Source organism: Lissotriton vulgaris, chromosome 7 (genome assembly GCF_964263255.1).
Source record: "Lissotriton vulgaris chromosome 7, aLisVul1.2, whole genome shotgun sequence".
Taxonomy (NCBI): Eukaryota; Metazoa; Chordata; class Amphibia; order Caudata; family Salamandridae; genus Lissotriton; species Lissotriton vulgaris.
The window spans coordinates 1,050,227,709-1,050,254,382 of NC_141695.1; the positions used below are offsets into that span (position 1 = coordinate 1,050,227,709).

At 44.2% G+C, this 26,674-nt stretch overlaps 1 protein-coding gene across 1 annotated transcript in view; it reads left to right on the plus strand.

Annotated features, from left to right (window-relative positions):
• The window catches only part of SEC24A (SEC24 homolog A, COPII component), a 590,503-nt gene that overhangs the window by 517,352 nt on the left and 46,477 nt on the right, over nt 1-26,674 (plus strand). The gene's annotated exons all lie outside the window — the stretch shown is intronic.

The window sequence follows — 26,674 nt, forward strand, 5'->3', positions numbered from 1 at the left end:
TATACACACACACACATATATATATATATATATATATATATATATATATATATATATATTCACTGAAAAAACCATAGGTTTCACACCAGTTATAGTTAGCTGGAAATTTTACTGACATAAAACCAATGAAATTCCCACGTTATAGTTAGTTGGACTCACTATAACTTGCACGCCTGCAATGCACTGCTGATGACGTCACATATTGCATCACTCATGACATGGTCAGTGACATCACTCATGACATCACTGATGACACCATCCAGTGAATGTGTGTCTTTCTGAAAAATAAATGTTTTATTTATGTATATGTAAAGGTCGATGGAAGAATAAATGTTTAAATAAGTGTCTTGATGGATGTTTTTTTTTTTTAATTGATTGGTTAACTGGCTTAGTGTGTATATGTGTGTTAGTGAGTGAATGACTGTCTCACTAGTGTCTTTATCAGTAACTACATATGTTTTAATCTAGTATATGTGAGTATTGATGTATATAAGTGAGTATATGTGACAGTGAGAGATTGAAAGAGTTCTTGTTTAAATAAGTATGTGTTTCTATAAGTGATTGTTTAAGAGAGTAAGTATGTGTTAGTTTCCTTAGAAGTAAGGTGGTAGTGTGTGTATAGCTGTATATGCAAATAAATGGATGATCAATAGTTTATTTGCATGTGTGATTATGTGTGTGAGTAACTTTTGGATGACTGTCGGTGTGTAACAGGATGTATAGGTGTTTCACTACATATGATGAGTGAATATATATATATGTATGAGTGACTATATGGAACTGTTGGTGAATGAGTGGATGTGTATATAGATGGTGGTATTACTGAATTGGTTGTTGAAACTGGTATGGGTATCTCTAATTTTTTGAAAATTTTAGTTTCTATTTTTGAATGTGTTTCAAGGGTTACATTACACTGAAAGGAGGTCTGTCACTGTCACAAAGATGGTGTCATCAGTGATGTCATTGACCATGTCATGAGTGATGTAATATGTGGCGTCATCAGCAGTGCATTGCAGGCGCACAAGTTATAGTGAGTCCAACTAACTATAATGTGGGAATTTCAATGGTTTTATGTCAGTAAAATTTCCAGCTAACTATAACTGGTGTGAAACCTATGGTTTTTTCAGTGAATTTAATAGGTTTTTAAATGCTAATTCCTAACTGTAACGGGTGTGAAACCTATGGTTTTTTCAGTGAATTTATTTGGTTTGTTAAATGCTAATTCCTAACTATATATTAGGCCCCAAACCTATGTTTTTTTCAGTGAATTTCAAAGTGTTGTTAATAGCAAATGTCTATAGCTATGAAATGTAATATTTTTGAAAATGAATGAATCCTACATTATATCTGTATTTAAAAAATGTTTTTTAATGTATATATATGTTTTGGTTTTTTTGCCCTGGAGCGCTCCCGGGGCGCACCGGAAAGCGTAGTCTTTTGAAGCGCCCCGGGTCGCGTCCCGGTAGCGCCAATGCCGCGGCCGAAAACATCATTGTGACGTGCCGCGTCCACGTGATACGCATGGCGTAAACGCACCCGGAAGCACTCGAGCGCATACGGTCGCGCAGCATAAGCATCCGACGCGCCCCCGGGCGCGCGTCGCGTAAACGCGTCGGGTCATGTGACCTGAAAATAACACTTTTAATTGGTGCAGAACAGTTTTGGTTTCACTTTTTTTTTTTTCCAAATGATGAAAGCCCCCACCTTTTTTCCTTATTCTGAATTTGTCCTTTGACTGAGGAAGACCTGTTTTGAAATCTTTGAGGTATATTTTGTACTTTGAAATGGCTACAGTAGCAGCATCAGCTGGAGCATCTGCATCACCACCACCACCACCACCACCACCACCAAGAGGACCACCACAACATCACATTGGTGGTCAAGAAGAAGAAGAGGAGGAGGAGGAGGAGGAGGGGAGGATGAGGAGGAGGTGGCTGGAAGAACACAATACCCCATACCAACCCAAGCCACACATTATATGGGAGTTTTTTTCCATCCCTGAGGGAAAAAAGAAAGTTAATGCAGCAAAGGTGACTTGCCTTATCTGTGACATGGAACTTTCAAGGGGTAACCCAAATAAAAAAATATTCATTTGGGAATAATACCATGGTTAGGCATATGCAGCGCAAGCATCCGAACAACTATGCTGCCGCAGAGATGAGAGAACTGGCCAGCAACCCTCCCCAATCTACACCCAGCACCTCCAAACAAAAACAACCCACTCCATCGGGACCAGAGACCAGGGAGACAATCCCTTGCATACAACCACGGTTTGGAGAATTTAGGGTCGCATGTATTTTTTGTGGTTAGACCATCTCCTATGGTGAGCAGAGCCTAAAGCTCATCCTCCTTGCTGGTGACAACCACAATTGCCCCAAAAAACCCTAATTTTTTCCAATTTTTTTTTTACTCCAGTTGAGCCATTTACAATACCCAGTTTTTTGTTTCTCCCCATAAAAATAACAAAAAAAATACAAAATGTTCAAAAAACATAAAAAAATATAAAACAACAAAAAGAAGAAAAAAAACAGTTCTTTTTAGAACTACCTCCAAATTATAAAAAAAAGGCTACATTTTTTTAAAACTCTATCATTCTTTTTTCCCCATGGAACTCTCCCCGGTACGCGTACCGGGCGCTCCCCTCACGTTTTGGGACCCCCCTTTTATATCGGCCCCCACTTGACGAATCCCCCCAAACTTTCAAGGAAGGACCGGAGCTTCGCAAGGCAAATTTGAGGAAATTGTCAGGCAGATTCGTCAACCGGCGCCAAAGTTATTCACAAAAGAAATTTGAGATTTTGCATTGAAAAAAATCCTAACTATAACTACCTACTGGCGACCGCCAGTAGGTAAAATATATATATATATCTTAGAAAACTCCACTGCCAGCCGGCTCTTGCATTTGAACAAAGTTGGAGCTCAGGCCACGATTGAGTGCACAGAATGTCCTTTATTTGGGTTGAACTCGGTCGGCCATTAAGCGTTTCAGCACCAAAGTGCCTTGATCACATGGCACGTGAGTCAGTCACCCTACTGCTTATATACCAACACTTTTTTTCTTTACTTTGTGTTTTTTACACCTTTTAAAGTGACAGTGCAATTAAAGTAATAGTGCATTAAACAATATAACACTGTTGCATGGGAGAGGCTTTTGCATCAACAATTGTGATTTGAATACCTGATTAGTTCACCAACATTGGTTTTCAAAATCCATATCATGTGCAATGTCCTGAAAGCAGTTTGACATTCCCTCAGAGTCTCCACCACTTAAGCTTACATTTTTACCAGACTGTACTATCCTAATAGTCCCTTATTTGCCATGAATTCTCTTAAAATAGCTGTAGAAATAAAGGCAGTCCACCTGAGAGCACCAACCAAAATATATATTTGTGTGTATATATATATATATATATATATATATATATATATATATATATATATATATATATATATATATATATATATATATATATACGTTAAAACTCTTCAACTTTGTAATCCCTTTCCCGTGGGGCACAAAAGAAAGAGCACGGACCACCAAGTGCAAATCCTTCGATTTATTTTTCCATTTCAGACCAAGGTACAGCAAGATGTATATTCCAACACAAACCAGTTGTTAAGAAATAATTCACTGGTGCCGCGGCCACAATTCTTAAACGGTATTTATTTAGGCATTCGGGCAAACCCGACGCGTTTCGCAGTTAACCTCACTGCTTTGTCAAGGGTGATTAGATAAAGTGCAACTCACATATTTAAAGGTGCGGGGTTCAAAATACGCCAATTTCATAAACATGGTAAAAATACTTCTGTTTTTTACTTCCATGCAATTTGAATAACTTTCCAAATTATAGCAGTCTTAGAATTTAAATCATGATGAATTTCTAAGTTGCCCAAAAATAAATGAAAAAACATTGGTGTCCTCAGATATACACACCAATTAAGCCCCAGTCGGCTATTTTTTGTCATCTATTGATTGTTAAATAAAGACACAGTAAATAATAACACCTTTGTAACACATTTCATAATTATATCCATTGGGCACCCAAATACAGTCTATTCAAACAGCAGTTGATAAAGTTGCTCTAATGAAAAGAGAAGATTTGCTCAAAAATAAAGAGATAGAACAGACCATGGATAACAAAATGAGATTTATTACTACATACCACAGCCAGGCATGGGAGGTACGTAGGAGTTTAAGAAAGTTTTGGGATGTTCTTAGAACTGATGAAGATCTGATTGTGGCCGCGGCACCAGTGAATTATTTCTTAACAACTGGTTTGTGTTGGAAGATTTGGGATTGGCATCCCTGCCGTGTATGCCCGCCCTGAATGTGGCTTGGCTTTGCCAAAAACTAGGTTGTGATATATGTTGTCAGCGTTTGCTGGACAGGCTGGGAACCCGCCATTGAAACCAAGGACGAGTGTGAGCAGTTTTGGGATTATTAATCCCACGCTGGGTAGGGCTCACTGTGGCTCGTCCCCTGCTTTACGGACTCTCAGGTCGATGTGGTTGCGGTGGTCAGGGGGGACCGGAGGAGGCACCTACTAGTTGGAAACTCCAAAGCAAGACGAACATTTAGTTTCCTAAAGACATCACGCTCCTCTCCTGCCAGCCCGCAATGACTTTGTATATTCCAGTCATTCCCCTGCACCGTGGTTCCAAACATCTATCCTGCTGCATTCTGGGACCTGCAGTTCCGCGCCACACTTGGAACTGCTCACAGGTGCGGGGACTTCAGCGGAAGGGCGGAGCTGACATGCACCAACAAGCTTATCTGAGAGGAACTCACACACAGCGTGGTGCTTCATCTACAGGACGCTTTGGGCGCTGAGGAAGGCAGTAAAGCTGCCGAAATGCATTCGCAAAGTTACCAATAAACAGGCGTCTCCTACCTGGTCCTCCTGGGAATCTGTCTCTTATTTTCTTGTGAAGGAGATATATATATATATATATATATATATATAATTTTTTTTTTTTTAAAGCATCTGAATTGTAATTCAGAATACACGGTCTACTGCTTGGTGTGTCCGTGTAATAAACGGTACATAGGAAGCACCATAAAACCGGCAAAGATGAGGATCTTGGAACATATGAGGGCTATCGTGAACAATGATAAAACCTATCCGATAGCCCGGCATTTTGCGGAACAACACCAAAGCAACAGAGACCTCTTGATGTACTACTGTATAGATCAGGTTCCGAAATCTGAAAGAGGGGGGAATAGGGAGAAGGCCCTCAGAGTAATGGAATCGAAGTACATCCTTGACCTTAAAACGATGACACCTTGGGGTCTTAACAACGATGCTGAGATGTGGGTGCACCTATGATAAAAACCTGATGTAATATTCCACCGAATGTACGGATACATTGGATGGAGTACTCAATAACCTAAAAATGAAAGAGCGAAAATACAGTTTATTGAATTTGACAAATGCCTATTTTATAACACATGTTGAGAAATCAGTTAAATTCATAATGGTACCAAGAACAAGAGAGAAAGAAGGCAAAGTGTGGTAAACCAATAGCCCATACAGGGCAAAATAACGAAATAATCAGCTTAGCCCAACACCACCAAATACTTATACAAAAGGCATAATTTATGAGGAACAAATGTAGTTATGCATATGGGACTTATGAGAGTCTTGTAAATATGGGACAATAGCTTGAGTGCTATTTTGTAAATATTGGACCTGCACAAATTTATGATAAAAATGAAATCGGGGATACACCCCTACATAACGTTTGTAAATAGCCTGCACAAAGATGTAAAAAATAAGATTTTTGGTACCAACAAATGTAAATTAATTGTTTATATGTGGTAGTCAAAACAATTATTCAGTCAATTGTCGAACTTTTTTTATATATGCACTGTGCACTTTATCTGTCGCCATTTTGGAACAGTAAGAGAGAAATAAGTAAATGCATACTTAGAAATGGCCGCCATGAAAACAAACCATGTACCATCTTCTATGTTTACTAACAGTAAAGGGCGGACTGTTTAAAATGGCGAAAATGCTTGTTCACAAACGACACTGACGAAGCCTTGAGCGAAACGCGTCTGTCGGGGGTGTAGGGGGTTCGGAAACGGAATAAAAAAGAATAACACTTCATCCGAGTGCTGGCCGTTCTTTCTGGTACGGAATACTAGAATTGTGGGATGATATATATATATATATATATATATATATATATATATATATATATATATATATATATATATATATATATATATATATATATATATATATATATATATATATATATATATATATATATATATATATATATATATATATATATATATATATATATATATATATATATATATATATTATTTTTTTTCATCCACAAGATCTAATCAAGAGTATCCCCTATAGTGAGATGCTCAGGTTAAAAAGAATATATAGCTGTGAGGAAGAAGAACTTAAAAAGGCCGAATTGGAATCTAAACTAAGATTCCTTGCCTGTGGTTACTCTGCCCAAATTATTGATCAAGCTATCTCAAAAACAGAAAAATAAATAGGGGCAATATATTTACCAGACAATTGAACATGGACACCAAACAATGAGACCCAGAAACAGTCGATGAGGAAAGACTCATCATGACATATAGAAAACGAGCGGCAACTAAGAGCTATAGTAAGGAAACCGTGGCCATTAATTTTAAGCTATCCTATCATTGGCACGCTGCTCCCAAAGACACCGGTGATCACCTTTAAAAGATCACTTTCATTGAGCAATGCCCTTGTCAGCAGTAGTCCAGAGCTGTCGGATGTCTGCAATTGCCTTTCCTCCCAAAAATATTTTTTTAGATGCAATGCGTGCCCGGCATGCCACTTTGGTGTAAATACGTCACAATATGATACTCAGTTTCATGAAAGGTCTGTAAAATAGACAAACTCCTTACCGGCAGAATTGGTTTTGATGTGTATTTACTTGCATGTACATGTCGATTGAACTATATAGGGGGTATCAAATTGTAGTTGCATAAACTCATTTTGCAACATATCCGAGCAATAACTAACATGGATCCCTTATATCCGGTAGCTCATCAATTCAAGAAGACACATAAAAATAATGTGAGTTACTGTAAATATTTTGTAATTGACACAGTACCTAAGTTGAGGCGATGAGGCAATCGAGAAGCAATATCGTGTAGACTGGAAACAAGATATATTTTAGATTTAGAGGAAAAATCCTAATCGGCTCAGTGCTATTGAACATATATATACATAGCTGTAGTAACAGTCTTTTGAGCTTTTTCTTTTCTGTTTCTTCCCCTATATGAATATCTATAAGCAATGCCCTTAACAAAAAGAATTGGTCTTGCTATTCCAAAGGGTTTTACATGTTGATTATGATATGCATTATATAATTTTTTTACGTGAAAAATGAGGGGATTTCTGTAAGAAAGTGTATGTAAATAGGCAGCAAACATGTTAAGTTTATATTGTACAATAATTGGCACATTGTTGGCACTTTAAAAGCACTTAGTCTCTTTAAGGGATATAAGTTTGGCTGGTATGCTTTGCCCACAAGGGTGGTATTGAGGCAAGAGATAGTTCACGAAAATGGAGCTCTTAAATGATTTAGAAGTTACAGAAGATCATAACACCACAAGAAACAATAAGACCATATCGATCAAAAAATAACATAGTAAAGGATTCATTGTGGAGATTGTTTTGATAATGAATTAACAAATGGCATTTAATCAAAATATGCATTATGCACTTTATATTGCAGATTTTGCCCCAGTGTACTATTTTGCTATATGAAATTATGGCGATCTGCCATTTTTTAATGGAATAATTGCCTACATTGTAAAAATGCGTAATTTTGCACAGGTGTTTTAATATTTAGTATTTTAATATAGGGATTGCCCACTATGCACATATAGACCTTATATATGGTTTGAACGCAATAACAATGTCTTTTAACTTGTGCAAACAAAAAGAATAAAATAGGGAATAATATACTTGTGACCATTTGTGCTCAGTATCAGTGATATGTTTACAGCCAAGAAATGTCCCGGGGTAGTTTTTTTTTTAGTATTTAGAACTATTTAGAATCAACTAATACTGTCTCTTTAAAAGGGTGTAAACTTTGCAGTATGTCATGTGATCAAGGCCAGGAATGCCTAAATGCATCATGGCGGATGTGCGAAAAGTAAAATAACTGCACTAGAACGTTGGATCTGTGTCCCAACGTCTCTTAGGGTGAAGGGGGAGCGGGGAGCGACACAGCCAAGATGTGTTTGTATGTGTATATATATATATATAATTTTTTTTCCCCGGGTGTACTCTCCCCTGCAACAATAGCAAAGTGCTCATTGGTTATTTATTTCTTGTTTTTCATTAAACAGTTGCTGTATTTCATTAAACAGCAACACCCAGCATAGAACACCAACGCGTTTCGGCTTACACCTTCAACCGGGCAACCCCATGACCCACAACCACCATATATTTCTTTTTAAACTGTGACATATTCTTCATTAATTTCCTGTCAACAAAATCTGGACCACCTACTTTCCCATCATGTGTCACAGTTTCAGCCACATTGGAGTTACTTCTGATTGCATGCAGTGCCATAAATCCCAAATTCACACTACATGTTCAATTTTAGTTTTTAGAGCTATGATTATCACTTTTTGTGTGGACCAGATTTGAAATTCTACAACTGAAAATTCATTATTAAATGATAATGCTCAGCCAATACTGCACAGGTTTGCAACTGTTGTACATTGAATATTTCATGGTGTCATGTTTCTTCAATACAGCACTATGGCAGATATATTGTTGTTAAACCGCATTATTACATTGCTGATGACATTTATATAATTTCCTATTTTTCTATTGTGAACATCCTATGCATCTATTATTATTTCACGATAAAGTATAAGTGCAACCAATATGTTACATTTTTTAATGGGATCACCTACTGTTATGGTTGTGTCCCAATATTGTTGCCCAAACCACATAAAGTGCAAATGCATACTTATCAACAATTTCCCACCGGGATCAGCCACACCCCAACTGAAGTGCAAGTTATTTCTAAAAACTATTCTTGTGCTCTCATCGCTGTCACCTAAAGTGCAGATGCATAGACCTAAGCGGGAGCCAAATGCAAGCTCGTCTGCGCCTGTTCGCGCCGGCACGGGCCCAGGGACCACGCATCATGATAAAGTCCTCAGTTACTCTTCCATGGAGCTTCACTCATTAAAACATGCTTGTCTTCCATGCCTGGACCCAGTCACACTAAGCTGTTTAGGAGATAACAATTTTTCCCTCCCCCGGGCGGACTTTTCTCCTCCGCCCACACCCGAACCCTGTTATTCTTCCCCCCAAAAAGTCTCAGCGATCAAGGACTCTACCCTCCGCTGCCTCTATTTGAACACGCGGTCCTTTGTAAAACACCAACTGGACATTTTCCTGCTCCTTGATACTGACAAGCCCGATATTTTACTTATCACCGAGACGTTCACCCACGACTCGCTGCCGGATGTTCTCGCAGCCCTCCCCTCTGACTATTATATACTGTCAGCTAACCGGTCCCTGGGAAGCTGGGGGCTGGTGTTGCAGCCATTATCCATAAGGACCATAAATTCACTATTCTGTCCCCCTTGGTACTGCCGGATATAGAGAACCGATACTGATATAGGGTCCATGGTGCTGGTACTTATTTACTGTCCCCCTCACGCAATGCCCACCTTCCCGGTATCTTTGAGTGATCAACTGGCAGCCCTAGTTGTTAACTTTGCTAAGGTCCTGCTGGTCGGTGACCTAAACTACTGGTTTGGTGATATTGCGGGAGGGCCTCAGGCCACTGAACTTTGAGTTTCTTTCTCATTTGAATTTTACTCAACATGTTCGTACTCCCACCCATGATAAAGGTTACATTTTGGACCAAATCTGATCCTATAATGTACCCCTGTCCATTCCCGTGGCAACTCCATGTATCTGGTCAGATCATTATCTAATCCAGTTCTCACTCACTTTGCTTGGCCAGTCAAAAGCCTCCATCCCAGTGGAAGGTGTAGCCAGGAAATGGAGATCTTTGAACAACCAGGATTTTCTCAGTTCCCTGATGAAATAAATACCTACTCCTAGCCACAATTTTAATCTTATGGAAACGAATCTATCTGACTGGCTTCTGGCAGCATACAACGAACATGTACCTCTTACCAAATTCTCTCGCGCCCGTTTCTCTGATGCTCATAGATGGTTTTCGGCTGATTTAAGGAAACAAAAATTAGAATTGCGCCAATATGAGAGGAAATGGAGACACGGCTACTCCGATGAAGATAGGGAGTCATATATGGCTGCTCGCAGGAAATATAAGAAAGCTATATTAATTACCAAGGCAGCATTCTTCTCTGAGAGATTCTTACATGCTCAAAAAAAAACCAAAGGAAATTTTTAAGGTTGTGAATGACCTTTGTAATGACTACAGAACTTCTTCCGTCCAAGTACCGACTCAAAAACTCTGCAACTCGCTAAATGACTTCTTCATGGATAAAATAGTCACCATCAAAGAGAGCATACTTAAAAGTCTCTGTATGGTTCACACAGAGGATATGCGTAGCAACCCCTCCGAACTAGACGCTATCCCTCTCATCGACCACTCAATGTTAGTCGAACTGATGACCCGGGTTAAATCAGGCTCACCCAATGACTGCTGCCCCCTCACGTCCTAAAGGACGTTTTTTCGGCGCTTCCTCTCAGCGTACTTCCCCTCCTTAACGAGTCACTTGCACAGGGTAGGGTCCCTGGTGCTTTTAAAAATGCGACACTGGTACCGCTCATTAAAAGACCAGGGGCAGATCTTGCCAACCTCTCTAACTATCGGCCCATATCTCTCCTTCCTTTTGGAGCAAAAATTCTGCAAGCCCATGTGGCCAGATGTCTCTCCAGTTTCATTGAATCTTCAGACTATTTGGAGCCAAACCAAGCTGGCTTTCGCCCGGCGCATTCAACTGAGTATGTGATTCTTGCGGTCCTGGACACTATGCGTTCTAATGCTGATAGGGGTGTCCATCAGGCCCTAGTGCTCCTGGACTTGTCGGCGGCATTCGACACGGTTGATCACACCATCTTATTGCACCGCGTCGAACAGGCCGGCCTGCAGGGCTCCTCTCTCAGCTGGGTGAACTCCTTCCTGACTGACTGCACTCAGGCGGTCAGGCTTGGGAACTTTACTGCGCCCAAGCTGGTCACTACCTGCGGTGTCCCGCAAGGTTCCTCACTGTCTCCGCTGCTGTTTAATTTATATCTTAAACCCCTTTTACACTCTCTAAAAAACAGAAAAGTCACAATCTTTAATTACGCCGACGACTTGCAAATAATATTCACATTGGACTCCCCGGACTCTGCTACTGAATTTCAGGCCACCATGCTGCACATCCAGTTGTGGATGGATCAGAACCATCTTAAACTTAACCCAGGAAAGATAGAGCTGGTGCTCCCTGGCAAAAGTGAGGCCAGCTGGGGCCCGCACTTCTGGCCGTCAAAACTGGGGTTACCTCCTTCACCCTCTCCCTCAGTGAAAAGCCTTGAGATCATTATTAACTCTGATTTTTCCCTTAAAGGACAGGTGGGTGCTGTGATTTCTTCCAGCTTCCATCAACTGCGCAAAATGTAAAAAATTGTCAATTTGTTGACCCACTCTGCGCTTATACAGGTGGTGCTCGCCTTGGTCATATCCCCACTGGACTTTTCTAACTCCATCTATCTAGGAGTACCCACATTTTTATCAAAATGCTTGCAAATCGTCCAGAATCAAGCGGACAGGCTCATCTTTAAACACCTTAACTGGCGATCGGCAAGACCGTTGCTGGCAGATCTTCATTGGCTACCTATCGCTCAACGGGCGGCATTTAAGGGTGGGTGTCTGGCATTTAAGTCCCTTCAGGGAAAGAGTCCTAGGTTTATCAACAGCATGATCGTGAAGCATGAGCCTTCCCGTAATCTCCGCTCAGCACATCTTTCTCTGCTCACCTTACCCTCCTTTAAGCGGAAGCGACAGGGAGGGTGTCAATTTGCTTACCTTGCCCCTAAGGTCTGGAATGCATTCCCTTTGACAATCAGAAGCTGTGAAAACCTTATGATGTTACGGAGAGCCTTGAAGACCTGGCTCTTTAAGCAAGCATCCGTATAGGTTATCTGCCGTCAATTCCCTTCACTGTTTAGCGCCATGAAACCCTTGGGTGCCTGTGCGCTCTATAAATTATGATTAACATAACATAAGCACCAACTCGAAAGAATATCCAGTATAAAATGAAAATACTGTTTCTAAACAAGTCGCGCTACCTATTCTGCCAAAATGCCTCTAAAGTGCAAGTGCATATTGGTAAACACTCAACTCAAATCCTAAAATGCAAATGTTGCTTATAGGAGTATGCATATAGGATATTATCACTCTATATATGCTTATAGAGTGCAACTGCATAAACATGAACGGTTATGCAAATTGTGCTGATGCTATATATAAACAATTACCACTATGGTTCAACTTCCATTGCAATCCATTCCCTTTTATTGAACCATATGTTCTATGGTGATCATATGAGGGTCAAATTAATCCTCATACATCCCTCTGCATGCAGCTCGACACTGTGGTACGACCACTTGTGCCTAATATGATTCTTTAACATACTGTGAAAAAGCCTGCTACAAGTCCCTTTCAACATTCTCTAAAGTAAAAGTGCTCTACAGTACATCACATAACAATATTCGAATCAAAAACTTTTCCTATTCAGCATATACATCAGTTCAGTTCTCAGATTCTGGAGATAACTTGTACTACTTGGTGTGGTTGTGGGTTTAGCCTGAGTATTTGAGAACAGAAGTAGCTCCCTGTTTTGAGTCAAGACCCTCTGTTTGGCTACCCTGAGAAGTTGTACGGATATCCTCTCGGAGAACCATGCAATCATCAACCTGGCTTCTGTTTCAAATAATTTATCAGTTGAACAAATACTACGTCCCCTTAATATCTGACTGTAGGGTATACTCTAGTTCAAAGAGCATGGGTGACCACTATTGCCATGTAGAAGAATTACAGGCACACATTGGTTTGGATGGAATTCCTTACCACTTGTAACTTTACATTAAAAAAAACTCTATTTCAGACATGCTCCATTGTACAGTCAGCTGTATATTGTAGGGATTGGTGTTCGCATTTGCAACATACTCACTCAATGCCTCATCTCCATCCCACAGGATAAACAAATAGTCAACTTACTTGTGTGGTGTGGTTTGCACTCAGCCCATGCAACTTCTTTCTTCCACCAGCCTATATAGATGTTGGCATACATGGGGGCAAATGCTGCCCCCATCGCTGTGCTTTGTTTCTGGAGATGTTTTTAAAAAAAAAAGATGTTATGCGTTAGGCAAAGAGAGAGCATTGTAATATGTTGCGCAAGTGCCCGTGTACTTTATCTTAAAAAATAGCAGCAAGCCTCTATACCATAGTCATGGGAAATAGATGTATACAGAGAACAGACATCCATTGTTACCGTAATATAGCTACTACTCCAAGGGGTGTTATTGATCTTGCATTAAAAATTGTTTGTATCCTGTATATACAATGCAAGACATGTGACGTAATGTCATAAAATACATCTAAAAACCTGGAGAAGTTCTCTAGTAAAGACCCTATCATACTAACAATTGGTCTCCCTGGAGGGTTTTGAAGATCCTTGTGCACCTTAGGGAGACAATAGATGGCCGGTGTCTTGGGGTGATCAATCTTTATGTACAATTGTTCCTCAAGTGACTCAGCCCCTGTTCAGCCCATCCCTTGAGCATAGTATGATACTCCCTTTAATGGTCACGAATAGGGTTACTTTTCAATTTTTGTTAGTGTTCTTTCACCTTCAACTGTATGCTCATTTCCCTGTTATATTGACAGGTGATCATAATGACGTTGCAGTTTTTATTTGAGGATAATAGATCTATTATTCCTCACCGTAAACTTATGGCTTTTCTGACGTTCAGCCACCCTCAGTTTATTGATGCCCTCTGTTAATAGTTCATTGAACACATCAATCAAGTTACCACTTGGTTATTGTGGTATGAATCTACTTCCAGGTTCAATCTGCTGTCAGTGGTATGATCTGTTGAGAATCCTATTTGATTAAGAGGATTTTGATTTCATTTAATGCCGATATGGGCCCACTTGTCTCCTCTCTATCTAGGCTGTTCATTTCTAATATGTCCGGAATATCACTAATGGAGAATTGCACAGAATTTGAGTCAGGATGACTGATACTGGTGGCCTTTCTGGGGTTCTTCACAGCAAAATGATTACACAGTTTTCATTTTCCTACAAATTTGTAGGCCTCTATCCCCAAATTGACAAAGTCCAGTCCTACCGAGGGGCAAAAGCTTGGGCCATATTTAAAAATCGTTAGCCAGCCTGGTGTGAGGGGGACACCCAAGGTGTTAATCACAGTATTGTCCGCATCCCCTTCCATTACATTAAAATGTTAATCCTGTGGTTCTTTTGTGGCTCTCCCCTTTCCTTTTCCCCCTCCTCGTTTTACATTGCCTTGCCCTCGGCCTCTGCTCTGCCCCCTGCCTTGTTGGGGCAACACCGTCCTCTGGAGCTGCATCTCTTCCTGAAAATCCAATTTTTCTCTGGGTCCTTCATCTGCAGACGACCCTGGTTCGGAACTTCCTTCTGTGTCATTGACAGCCGTCATTGCATGGCCCATTATACTTAACTTCTCCTTGGCTCTAAAAGGCTCGTATGTCTTGGCAAATGTATAGATCTTCCCACATTAACTGTCCAATTTGTGTCTGTTGAACTTGTGAGCCTTGCGTTCCTCCATTTTCTCGAGGAGTGCATTCACTTCCTCCTTCTCTTTGACTATCTCCACTTCCTTCAAGAGTAGATCTAGAATTGCTATTTGCTTTTCAATGCGTTGCCCCACATGGGTTATGAGTGTTTCCATGAGCCGAAAGGAGCACTCTTCTGTATTTGATCTCCATTCCTCAAATAAATCTACATCCATATACTCAAATATGGGCATCACAAAAATGTGCAACCCGCGTGTTATCCTTTTGCACTCAATGTATCTGGTCAGTGACATCTCCCACCATTTTTTGGATTCTGCAGTTCGTGCTTACTCCAATTCTCTGATCACCACCAGTGGTGTTTTTGCAGCCCCCATTTTTTTTTTTTTTTTACTGTTTATTAATGATTTTTCAAACATATTGCTCATACAAACCATCAGCTCATAGTCTGTCATTACATATAACTGGTACACTAAGAAAGTCACTTCGTTTTCTCAGCACTTGGACTTATTATCCTCTCTTGACTGTATGATATAAACGCTGTGTACATGTAGCGATTATCTCCCTCTGGGCCTTTCGTCGGGCCGCACGGAATAACCAAAGACACATTATGCTGTAACGTTACCATTTCCCCATCTCAACCGTTTCATAGTTCACCTCACAGTTGATTGCGTACAATGTTCACATTCCTACATAATGCGATACATTCTTAACTCCACCCTTCGTGGCATACATTTACAGTTCTACTACTCCCCATACCATAGCCTCCCCATCATGGATACACCATCAGGGTTATTCAGGTGGGGTCTCGTGGGTGCGCAATCATATAGCATGTCAGCGGGCCCATATGTCTCTGGGTCTGGAGGTAACTGGCAGTAGTTCAGCATATGTCCCAAGTCTTTCCTGGCAAGTTACCAAGTCATCATCCCAGGTCTTGAATTTGGGCGCTCTCCCTCCCCCAGCGGCATGCCACTCTCCTTTTGGCCAGGAGCAATGCTAACGCGGCAAACTTACGGTGCTCTGCACGCATCTGTTTAACATAGCCTAATAGCGCCATCAATGGGGTAGGAGCAGCTTGCACGTGTATCCTCTTTACCAATGCTTGGAAGACCTGTTCCCAGTAAGTATATACCCCTGGACATTCCCACGTCGGATGGAGAAAATCTGCGACTTCAGCACGGCATCTTTCACACCTATTTCAGTCCCTCAGGCCAAATCTGTGCATTCTGGCAGGTGTATAATACAGTCTATGTAGAAACTTATAATGAATTATTCTGAGCCTACTACTGGCTGATACCTGTTCAGTTTGCGTACAACAAAATTCCCAATGTTCATCAGTCAGAACAAAGCCCAGCTCCTCTCCCTATTTTATACGGGTCTCTGTATCCAGGACCACTCTTTGTGTGTGCACTGTACGGTATATCAAGGATACTAGCCGTCTAGCTGTTCCATATTGCAGCATCAGTGTCAAGATTTGTGGCTCGGTTGTGAAATCTGGTGTCAATGTACGAATCCCCTGCCGAAGTGGAATATACAAAAAGGTATCCATTGGGTTCTGTTGTGCGTCTTGGAACATCTGCTCCAGGGTTCGAAACTGGCCATTGTGGTACAAGTCCCCCCATGTGCGCATACATTCACGCTTCTTCAAATTATTGAAAATGATTTCCTGCAGAAGCGGCATGTTCGGGTGATAAGTGAGGGGCAGCAGTGGAGAATAGAGTATGGGCGAATCCATTGTTCGCCCTATGTGCTGCCACGCTACCATCGTGCAGGTAAGGGTTGTCAGCATCTTGTTCCTAGCTCCCACGGTTTCATATAACACGCCATCCATGGGTAAGGGATGTGCCAACTAGTGTTCCGCCGCAACCTGTGGCATGTATCGCGGCTGCGCTATCCAGAACCAGGCATAGTGGGCCTGCGCGCTCATATAGTATAGTTCGAAGTTTGGAATCCCGAACCCTCCCTGCGAATAGGGCCTGGTTAGAACGCTCCACTGTAGTCGCGGCTGTTTACCACCCCACACTAGTCTTATCAGTTCAGATCTCAGTGTCTTGAAGAAGAAGGTTCCGGGATAGAATGGTATATTCAGGAAAAGATAGAGCAACTGGGGGAGTATCACCATCTTAATTAAGGAGGCCCTGCCCGCCATTGAGAGTGGCAAAGCTATCCACCGTGTCACGCAGTCCATTATTCGGGTCACGACTGTACCATAATTCAGTCTCATTAGTTCCTCCCTGTCTTTAGTAACTCTGATCCCTAAATATTTTAGCTCATCATCACACCAATCCACCGGGAAGTCAAGTGGGAAGCGGACCGTCACCGTCGTTAGAGGGAAAATAGTCTATTTCCCCCAGTTAATCTGGATTCCCGACAACTTTCCAAATACTATAAATTCCCTCAGAATTGGGTTTAGATTCCGCTGTGGGTCTCTGATATAAAGAGTAATGTCATCGACATATAAGGATATTAATATTTGCCGCAAATTACACTGCAAAGCTTTGTCATTATGATGCTGTCGCAGCCTTGCCGCTAGCGGCTCCACCACAGTTGCGAAGAGCAGCGGGGAAAGTGGGCATCCCGGAGTCGTGCCTTTAGTGATCTTAAATTGCTGTGAGGAATGCCCATTTATCAGAACTCTGGCTCCCGGCAAATGATACAGAAGTTGGATCCACGAGAGGAAGAGGGGGGAAGCCCATCCTACGCATTACAGCAAAATTATAGTCCCATTCAATAGAATCGAAGGCCTTCGTGGTGTCTAAAAACACTGCCCCCATTGGCAGTTAATGGGAGACATTATTTAGGATGGTGAAGAGTGTCCTCAGATTATGGGAGGTGGCTCTCCCAGGCACAAACTCCGACTGATCCGGATGAATCAATGTGTCCATCAGCAGACTCAGCCGAGTAGCAATAATTTTAGCCAATATTTTTGCGTCGCAGTTAAGGAGCGACAGTGGTCTGTAAGAATCAGTGTTGCAGCGATTTACCGGGTTTCAACAGGGAGATTATAAGGGCTTCCCTCATAGAGGCAGGGAGGCTACCCACTTCTAGCGATTCTTCATACACCTCGCGGAGTATGGGGGCCATCAGGTCTATGTATGTTTGTAGAATTCCACCGGAATTCCATCAGTTCCCTTTGCCTTTCCGGATTGCATGCCCATGATGGCATCCCTGACTTCGTCCAATTTAAAAGCAGCACACAGGAACGTCCTCTGTACATCACTAAGCCACCCCAGCGCCACATCCCCAGGAATGTATCACGGTCCAGGTCATCTACCCTATTTGTAGTATTTAGCCTCTGGTAATGACGCGTAAAGGCATTAAGAATATTAGTCGTATCTCTATAGACCTTCCCATCTAAATCCTCAACTTCCAGGACAAAATTAGCACAGTGAGGTTTCCGGACTATTTGCGCTAGCGTTCTGCCCGGCCGTTCCCCCTCACCATAACTTGTGGCAACCCAGTATCTGCCTCTAAATCTCACCTCCCTCTGCGCCATATCCATATATTCCGTGAGCGTTGCTCGGAACTTAGCTTGAGCATCACTGTTTGAGCCCGCCCCCAGTTCCCGTTCCCGTTCCAAATTTTGGAGTTTGGACTTCAGTTTCTTTATGGAATTGAGTATGTCTTTTAGGACCCCTGCACCTTTCGAAATGCAGTACCCACGGATCGTAACCTTAAACGCCAGACTGTTTCCACTTTAGCCACTGAGCCTTTGTTGCGCTTGAAGAACTCCTGTATTTCTTCAAGCATCTCTTCCTGGAAGACGGTATCCAAGAGGATGGAAGCATTGAGCCGCCAGCTCTGTGGTGGCATAATGAAATCTTGGGAGGAGAGCTTGAGCAACACCGGGGCATGGTCTGAATATGTTCTGACTAGTTGTCGCGCTTGTATTACCGCAGGGGCTAGCCCCGCGATATCAACCAATAATCAAGTTGTGCCCAGGATGCCGCGTGGGCAGTGTAGTTTGTGCCCTCCAAAGAATTGCGGTGGATATATCTCCATGCATTGATTAATTGACGGGCGCCTATGGTGTCATGTAGCACCGTAAGTGTTTTGGTATAATGGTGTGGTGCAGGGTGCGATCTGTCCACGCTGGGGTTAAGTGTGACATTAAAGTCACCACCCCATATTATATGGGTGGACCCCACTTCAGAAATCTTGACCCAGAGCGACTTGAAGAAGTCTGGGTCATCCAAGTTCAGGCCATGACAGATTCCGTTCCCAGTCTTCCCCACATTAAGCAATATCGGCCCAGCGGATCCATTGCAGTGCCCACCAAGTGAAATGGCACCCCCTATTTTACAAGGATCACTGTGCCTCTCGCATGAGAGGAATAAGAGGCGAAGAGTCTGTGTGCCGCCCATTTACCGGCAAAGGTGGTAGGTCTCTGTGGTGCAAAGTGTGTTTCCTGTAACAGTGCTATGTGCACTCGGTGTCTGTCTAAGTAAGCCAAAATATGCCTTTTCTTACGCGGGTCACCCAGGGCTCTAACATTCCATGTGATAATATTCAGTGCGTCAGAATTCCCATTAGCTGCATCTCTAGGAAACTCGCCAGCGTCGATTCAGACTATAATGTATGTTGCGTGTACCAACATAGAATACTCCGGTGACTCACTCCTGCCTGCCATAAACCAGTTTGGTTATGAAAGTCACGTCACTCTCAAGAACAGCCTTTTGCTTTTGGCATGTCAAACAACATTCCAACTCCACAACCAACCCGCCCCGTCCCCAACCCCCCTGTTCCTCCCACCGAATCAGTCCCAACTTGCCAGTACCATCCTCCCTCCTGCCCCACCCAATCCCCAACTCACCCAACGGCCAACTCAGAGCTTCGAGATCCCTACTTATTCCTCAACCAACATATTGGGGGTTATACCCTTTGGGGGAAATTCCAAGGTGGCAGCACGTTGACCCTCCTCCCAGTGAGCCCAACTGCAGACAGTGTTTCCGGGTCCCATGGGAGTCTGGGGTGCCCAGTGTATTGTGATTGTACCTTATTTACCCTACTATGTTATTTTTCTTACTGTCCTGTGTCCAGGTCTTGCGCCCATGTGAAACGGACCACCACCGCAGAATGAGACGCTTGGACAATCAGAGTGAGCGAGTCTCACTGCGAATCTTCTTCCGCTCCCGTTGATTGAGACTGCAGTGACGCAGCCTCTGCACCACCCGTTCGATTTGCGCGTCTGAGGTGTTTGAGGAATTCCTCCACTTGCTGAGGTTTTGTAAAGAATGTTTGCTTGCCCTGGTGCGTAATTCTGAGTTGTGCCGGGTACAGCAACGCGTAGTCTACTTGTGCATCCCTCAGTTTTCTTTTTACATCTAGGAATTTCCAACGATCATCCTGCACCATAGGCGTAAAGTCGGGATATATGGAGAATGTATTCCCTTCATATGTTAGAGTCTGTTTGCTCCTCGTTGCCCGCAGGGCTACGTCGAGATCTCTATAATTCAAAAGTCACGCTATGATGGGCCGTGAAATGGCGCCCGGGGGCAGGCGCGGCCCCAGCGAGCGCTGGGCACGTTCCACTATAAATTGATTTGAAAAGGCCTCATCTCCGATCGCCACCAGCAGCATTTTTTCTACGTACTCCTCCATCTTCCCAGTGTTGGTGGATTCGGGAATTCCAATTGCACGTATATTATTGCGCCGACTGCACGCTTCCAAATCCTCGTTTTTGGCCGCTATCGCCCTCAACAGCTGACATGCGGGCCAGTTGTGTAGTGTGACATCCTCAGAGTCCGAAATGCGTTGCTCCGTCTCCTTTATGCACTCTTCATGCCCTGCAAGCTTATGCGCTATGGCGTCCATAAGCGACGCCATACGGTCAACCTTGTCAACTACCGTGCCAAAGCCCTGCCTGACCTCCTGTAGTATGCTATGAACATTCGCTGTGTGGGTCATGGCGCCGCCCTGAGCCTCCTCACCTCCAGTGCGTTCCTGGTCATTCTGTAAGGTGCGTCCAGGCTGTTTTGTAGAATCGAAATTCAATTCTGGCTGCCGCGTGTCTGGTTTCCCAATGTCCGCTCCCGTGCAGCCACGTCACCCAGGTAGGTTGTCGGTTCTTCCTGTCAGCGCTGGGTAGACCACCAATCTGACACGCCCTGTCAATCAGCACTCCAATGCAAGGCCCTGATGTAGACAGCTCTGGTCAGGTGCCACACCTCTAAAAGCCAAGCTTGTGGAGCTACGCCGGGCCCCTTACGTCCATGCAGTTCACAAAATTCTTTCTGGACCCCTCCGGCCCAGCTCCGCCTCCATTCAATCGTAAACCGAGTGTTGGCAGTCAAGACCCTTTTGTTATCTCTGGAGGATTGCCTCCCACTCCACGCACACCTTGGGCGCTTGTCCCAGATAGCCCACTCTCCAATGTAAGGCGCACTGTGCCTACACAACCACTGGCTGTTGGGTCCGCCGCCAGTGAACAGTCCCAGTTTTGCCTGTGGGCAGGACGTCTGTCTTCCTCCAATCTGATCCCTAAACTTGTCCTCTCAGGTGCCCCAATACAAAACTAGCCCAAATGCACGATAGAATGGAGAAGAGGAGGCACGTCTCACTACTCCGATTTTCCCTCCTGCACCTCAGCCGCCGCCCAACTCATTGTGTGCCTCTCGCCACCATAGTTGCAGCCGCACAGTCTTTGCGCCAATAAATGGGGGAGGGGCCTTCCACAGCGTTCACAGCCGCGTCTTTAATCAAGGCTCTGCAAATTGAGCCCAATGTTACTCTCATGCCCCCGCAGCTTTCCGCTGCCGGCTGCTGTTGCACCCGGGGGGGGGGGGGGGGGAGTCGACACCAACTCTACACTCACCCCCTCCGCGGGCGGCCGTCCTCTCTCACGTCGCGCTGCCCGTGGCTCATCTAAATTTACGGCTGCTTCTGAGCTCTTCCAGCACCTCCGGACGATATTCCTCACACTCCTTTTTCTTCCCGCACACGCTGGCCCAGCTCCGCTCTCCACTTGCTGCTCAGACGGGGCCAGTCTCTATGAAAGAGGCTCTGTGCCGGTCCGCTCACGCTCCTCCACCAATGGCCTACTTGGCTCCAGTGCAGCCGCGGTCTCTGGTGGCCAGCTCGTCCGCGTCTGAGCACCCCGGGCCTATGCTCTTCCACCCGGTCACAGCTTCAGTTCGACCCAGCCTGCTCACGCTAGGCTCAATGCCCACCAAATTTGCACCGGACCTGCAGGCAATTATAGTCGTCCAAAAGAGCGTATTTTTGGTATACGGTAGGGTATTTAAGCAGGATAATTTTCAGGATTAATGCACCGGGCTGCAGGAGCCCCACGCCAGTTCGCCCATCACGCCAGTGCGCCACCTAGCGCACCCCCCTTACAGCCCCCATTCTTTATCGACATTTTGCCGATGTTGTGCCACTAAATACATCCAGGGCCACTTTCTCCCACTGAACTCTTTGTTCTGTCATCTTAAAAAATATATATTCGATTTAATATCACGGTTCTGTACAGGCTCTCTGTTCCTCTGGTACTGCACTCAAAATCTCACTTAATTCAAAGCCATTCGGGACCAGAAAATAGCCTAATAATATGTAGCTGTAGTCAGATGTTGCTAAATTGAGATAGATAGATAGATAGATATATATATATAGATATAGATATATATATCTATATATATATATATATATATATATATATATATATATATATATACACACACACATATACATACACATACACACGGCTCTACCAGGTACTTGCCAAATTCGCAGGCGGGTGCTCTGCTCGTGAAGGTGGAACTGCTGTACACATCCGTTTCAACACTTCCAAGGAAGGAAGACAATAAATACCAATACGACAGTCATTCGCGGCATGGTCAATAGATGGTGCCTCTTCACAGCACAGGTTGAACTTGATATCAGGACATGTAGCAAGTATGTCCTCCATCCCAGGCACTGTAGCAAGTATACACTCAATCCCAGGAACGGTTTCAAGTATGTTGCTTGAACCAGAGATAACTGTTCATGGCATCCAGTAACTTTACCCAGAGTGCAGGTACTTTACATCTGCCACCTGATTCAACCCCCTTCGTAGTGATTTTAGCAAATGTTGCTCGTCTTCCTCCTGGCGTAAAGGAAGACTTCCACTCAAGAACAAAGTTGTGTATTGTTTGAATTTTAACATTGCAACAGGTTTGCAGGTGGAAAGCCACATTATAATGTTACATAGGACATCTTGGATGAGCGGAATTAAGAAGAATTGTGACGTGGATTGCATCACCATCAATTTTAACAGCCCCTATGTTGTGGATAGAATTTTAAATATGGCTTCCTATTTTAATCCTCTGGGTTCGAACTCTGCTATTGTGGACCTCCCTCTTGGTTATTTTTATAGACCCCAGATTAACCCATTGTTTCCAATTTGTGCCATTGAGTTCACTAGAGTGCTGTGATTGACTTTGAGCGTAGCTCCTCTTGAGCCCAATATTCTTTTTACACAGCGCCCTGTTCGGCTCTTGGAATCGGCCTGATCAGTTCATAAGGGGTGCAACTTTATTTCCTGGAATATCACCGGCTTGGCAATTAAGTTTAATTATCCAGAATGGGTACTTTTAAAAATAAAAAAGGTTTCATGTGATCTACCTTCAGGAGAAGTGGGCTACAGAAAATTGTTATTGTTTGAAAGAATATCAATCAATCAATCAAGGAATTTGTAGAGCGCACTACTCACCCGTGAGGGTCTGAAGGCGCTGGGGGGTGGTGCTGCTACTGCTCCAACAGCCAGGTCTTGAGAAGCCTCCTGAAGGTTAGTAGTTCTTGGGTCTGCCGTAGGAGGATGGGGAAGGGTGTTCCAGGTCTTGGTGGCGAGGTAGGAGAACGATCTGCCGCCGGAGGCCGCTCTTTGGATGAATTGGATGGTGGCGAGGGCGCGGTCGGCAGAGCGGAGCTGGCGGTTCGGGGTGAGTCTGTTGAGGCATGCTTGTCCGGTGTCGTGGAGTGCCTTGTAGGTGAGGAGCTTGTTGACGGGCAGCCAGTGCAGGTCTCAGGTTGGGTGTGATGTGGATATGTCGAGGATGTTGAGGGTCAGGCGGGCCTAGGCGCTCAATATGCATTGCAGTCGTTTCAGTAGTTTGGCCGGGGCTCCCGCGAAGAGGGCATTTCCGTAGTCCAGCCTGCTGCTGACGAGGGCCTGGGTGACCGTTTTTCTTGTGTTGATGGGGATCCACCTGTAGATCTTGCGGAGTGTGCGGAGGGTGTTGAAGCAGGAGGATGAGACTGCTTCTACGGGAAGAGCCAAGGGGGGCTTGGTTACTTTAATTTCTTTAGCAGTACAAGCCAGTTCCGTCATGTTGTCATCGGACTTTCCCAATCTACAGGCATTGTTGCTAGCTAGTGGTGCAAATAAGTTAATGTTTTTAATTTTTTATAACTCATTGGTTAGCTTGCCTGAAGTATGTAATATAGCATAGTTGGGTTCTTTTTTGAGAAATATGACTCGGAACAAAGTGTACTGCCCCAGTGTCCTCATAGCAGGACATTTTTACGCTTGAAAGGGGACAAAGATGTGGGTTGTCCACACCATTCAGGCCTGCACATGGAACATACCTACCATGGCTGCCTATTTAATTGTATTATGAATGAGTTTGACTTAACCTCGGCTATGAACAAATTGCCCCCAGATAAGAAGGATGTTGTGCTCACCTTCATCGGGAGAAGGCGAGAGCCCTCCATCGATTTCATTTTAGTCTATGCACCCCTTTTTTCTTACATAAGGGACTTCACCATCCAGAAGAGCTTCTCTAGTGACCACAACCCGGTGTGTGTGTTAACTGGTTGCCCCGGGCAGCACAAACGATTAAGAACAGAGTCAAGGGGTCCTTGATGGCCGTGGAAGGGGGGAAGAAACCAAAGTGTGCTTAGATCCTTTCTGACCAGTTTCAAGAGTCCCTGCTTACCCAGTGTCACAAGAAGCTCACCAATTGCTTAGACAGGGGTGCAAAACCATCAGATATCCTGGAGGCTTTTGGCAGTGTGACCGGAGCTATAGCTAATATATTACAGGCCCTGGTAAGCGTTTATCTCATATAGGCCCTAGATAGTTTGACTCTGAGTGTTCCTGTGCCACTAGGAGGTTGAAGGAAGCACTGAATATCAGACCAAGAGATTACATGTTGGTCAAGGAATATCGTAGACAATATAAAGCCGCCCTGGCAAAGCACAAGTCTGCTTTGAAACAGGAGGCCTGATTAGATTTGATATAGTCCAACACCCTGAAGATTAGTGTGAGAAGTTGGCCTGGCATATGCTGCCCACTAGTTATAGTGGGCACCTTGAACCAGTCCAAAAACCCTTATTGACGATAGGTTTAAGACCACCTTTATTGAAAGCTATCCTAGTGGCAGCAATAAATAGCACTATATACAATGGGCCCCAGGGGGAGACCATGCATAGAGCACGTAGCATCGCTTGGACCTCAAGGAACCACCCAAGGTAGTGACACAGGGGACCCACGGGGATGTGTGCAGTGTGAGAACACAGCCCCGAGCTCCGTACAATCCTATGGGGAAGTCGCGGTTAGAATTTTAAAGATTAAGGACACTTCGGAGAGGACTTGGAGCAAACCCTTTTAGACTTAGAAGGTTCACCCATGTGAGCACCGGAGTACTCGTGTTACCTCACCCAGGGAAGCCGGGTGCATAGGTGCCAAATGGTGTCGGGAATCGTCTGTTTTCAATGGCAAGATGCTGCAGGGTGCTGCTGCCGTGGGAAGGAAAAGTGTCCGGTGCGATCCAAGCCTGGATCTGAGATGTGAAGAACCTGAAAGCAGAAGGGAAAGAGTCTGGGTCACTTCAGGGTGACCAGGGGCACAGTAGACCAACGCCCACCAATGTCTGGTGTTTCAGGTGCGATGAGGTGAAGGTTGACTCTGCTGCCACGGGGACAGGAGACGTTGATGATGACCAGTGTCCGCAGGATGTCGAGTGCTGGGGGGGGTCGGTGTCCGGATCGGAGACCAACAAGCCTTGGCAACAGCAACCCAAGCGGTGAGAGTAAAAAGGCTTTGCGATGGACCAGCAAGGTACTAGTGACTCCCCAAGCGTTGGAGAGTCAAGGCACGTCTAGAGCAACCAGGTAAGCCCGTTCAAAGTTACAGTACCCTTCTCAGGGATCCATAAGTCAACGGACAAGGGCTCGCGAAGGGACCTCGAGAGGAATCACTAAGTACCAGCCCACGGGTCACTTGTGGAGTGTAGGCCAGTAATCTTCGGTGAAATCACTGCTCGGGGTCTGGACTACAAGTAGCCCAAAGCACAGCCTCCGGAATCGCCAAGAAGCATATGCAGCTGCAAATGTGCACGGGGTCCAGGGGTTCGTGTTGCACGGTCCCCTCGAGGGCTTTGGACCTCAAGTTTGCTGAGAGCACGGATCGGCCTCGGGGAAGCTTGGAAACCCACCTCCTGTGTTGCAAAGTCTTAGGAGTCCTTCAGGAGCTGCGTAGTTGCAAACCGGACAGATGCGTCTTTGGTGCCTGCCTTGCAGGGGAGTAACTCCTTTACTCCAAGGGAGATTCTTCAGTCATCCAACGAAGTGTTGATAGTTGAAGTTCTAGGATTCTGTAGCAGAGTTTCGTCCAGGTAAATCTAAAGTCCTGTAATCGGGGATTCCTACTTAATACCCAAGGAAGGGTTGGGACAAACTCTGGGGACCCACCTATGGGAGGATCAGGACAAAGGGGTGGTTACACCCATGTCCTTTGTCCAGTTTTGCTGGTAGCCCCTGCAACCGGTTTGAGCTGGACTATGCACAGGGACACCAAATGTGCCCCCAGTGCAGACATCAAAGCACTCTTGAAGTGCACCCACCAGCCCCATTACCCTAAAGCCTGTCTGGGAGGTGGTTACACCTCCCTGTGACAGGAAACC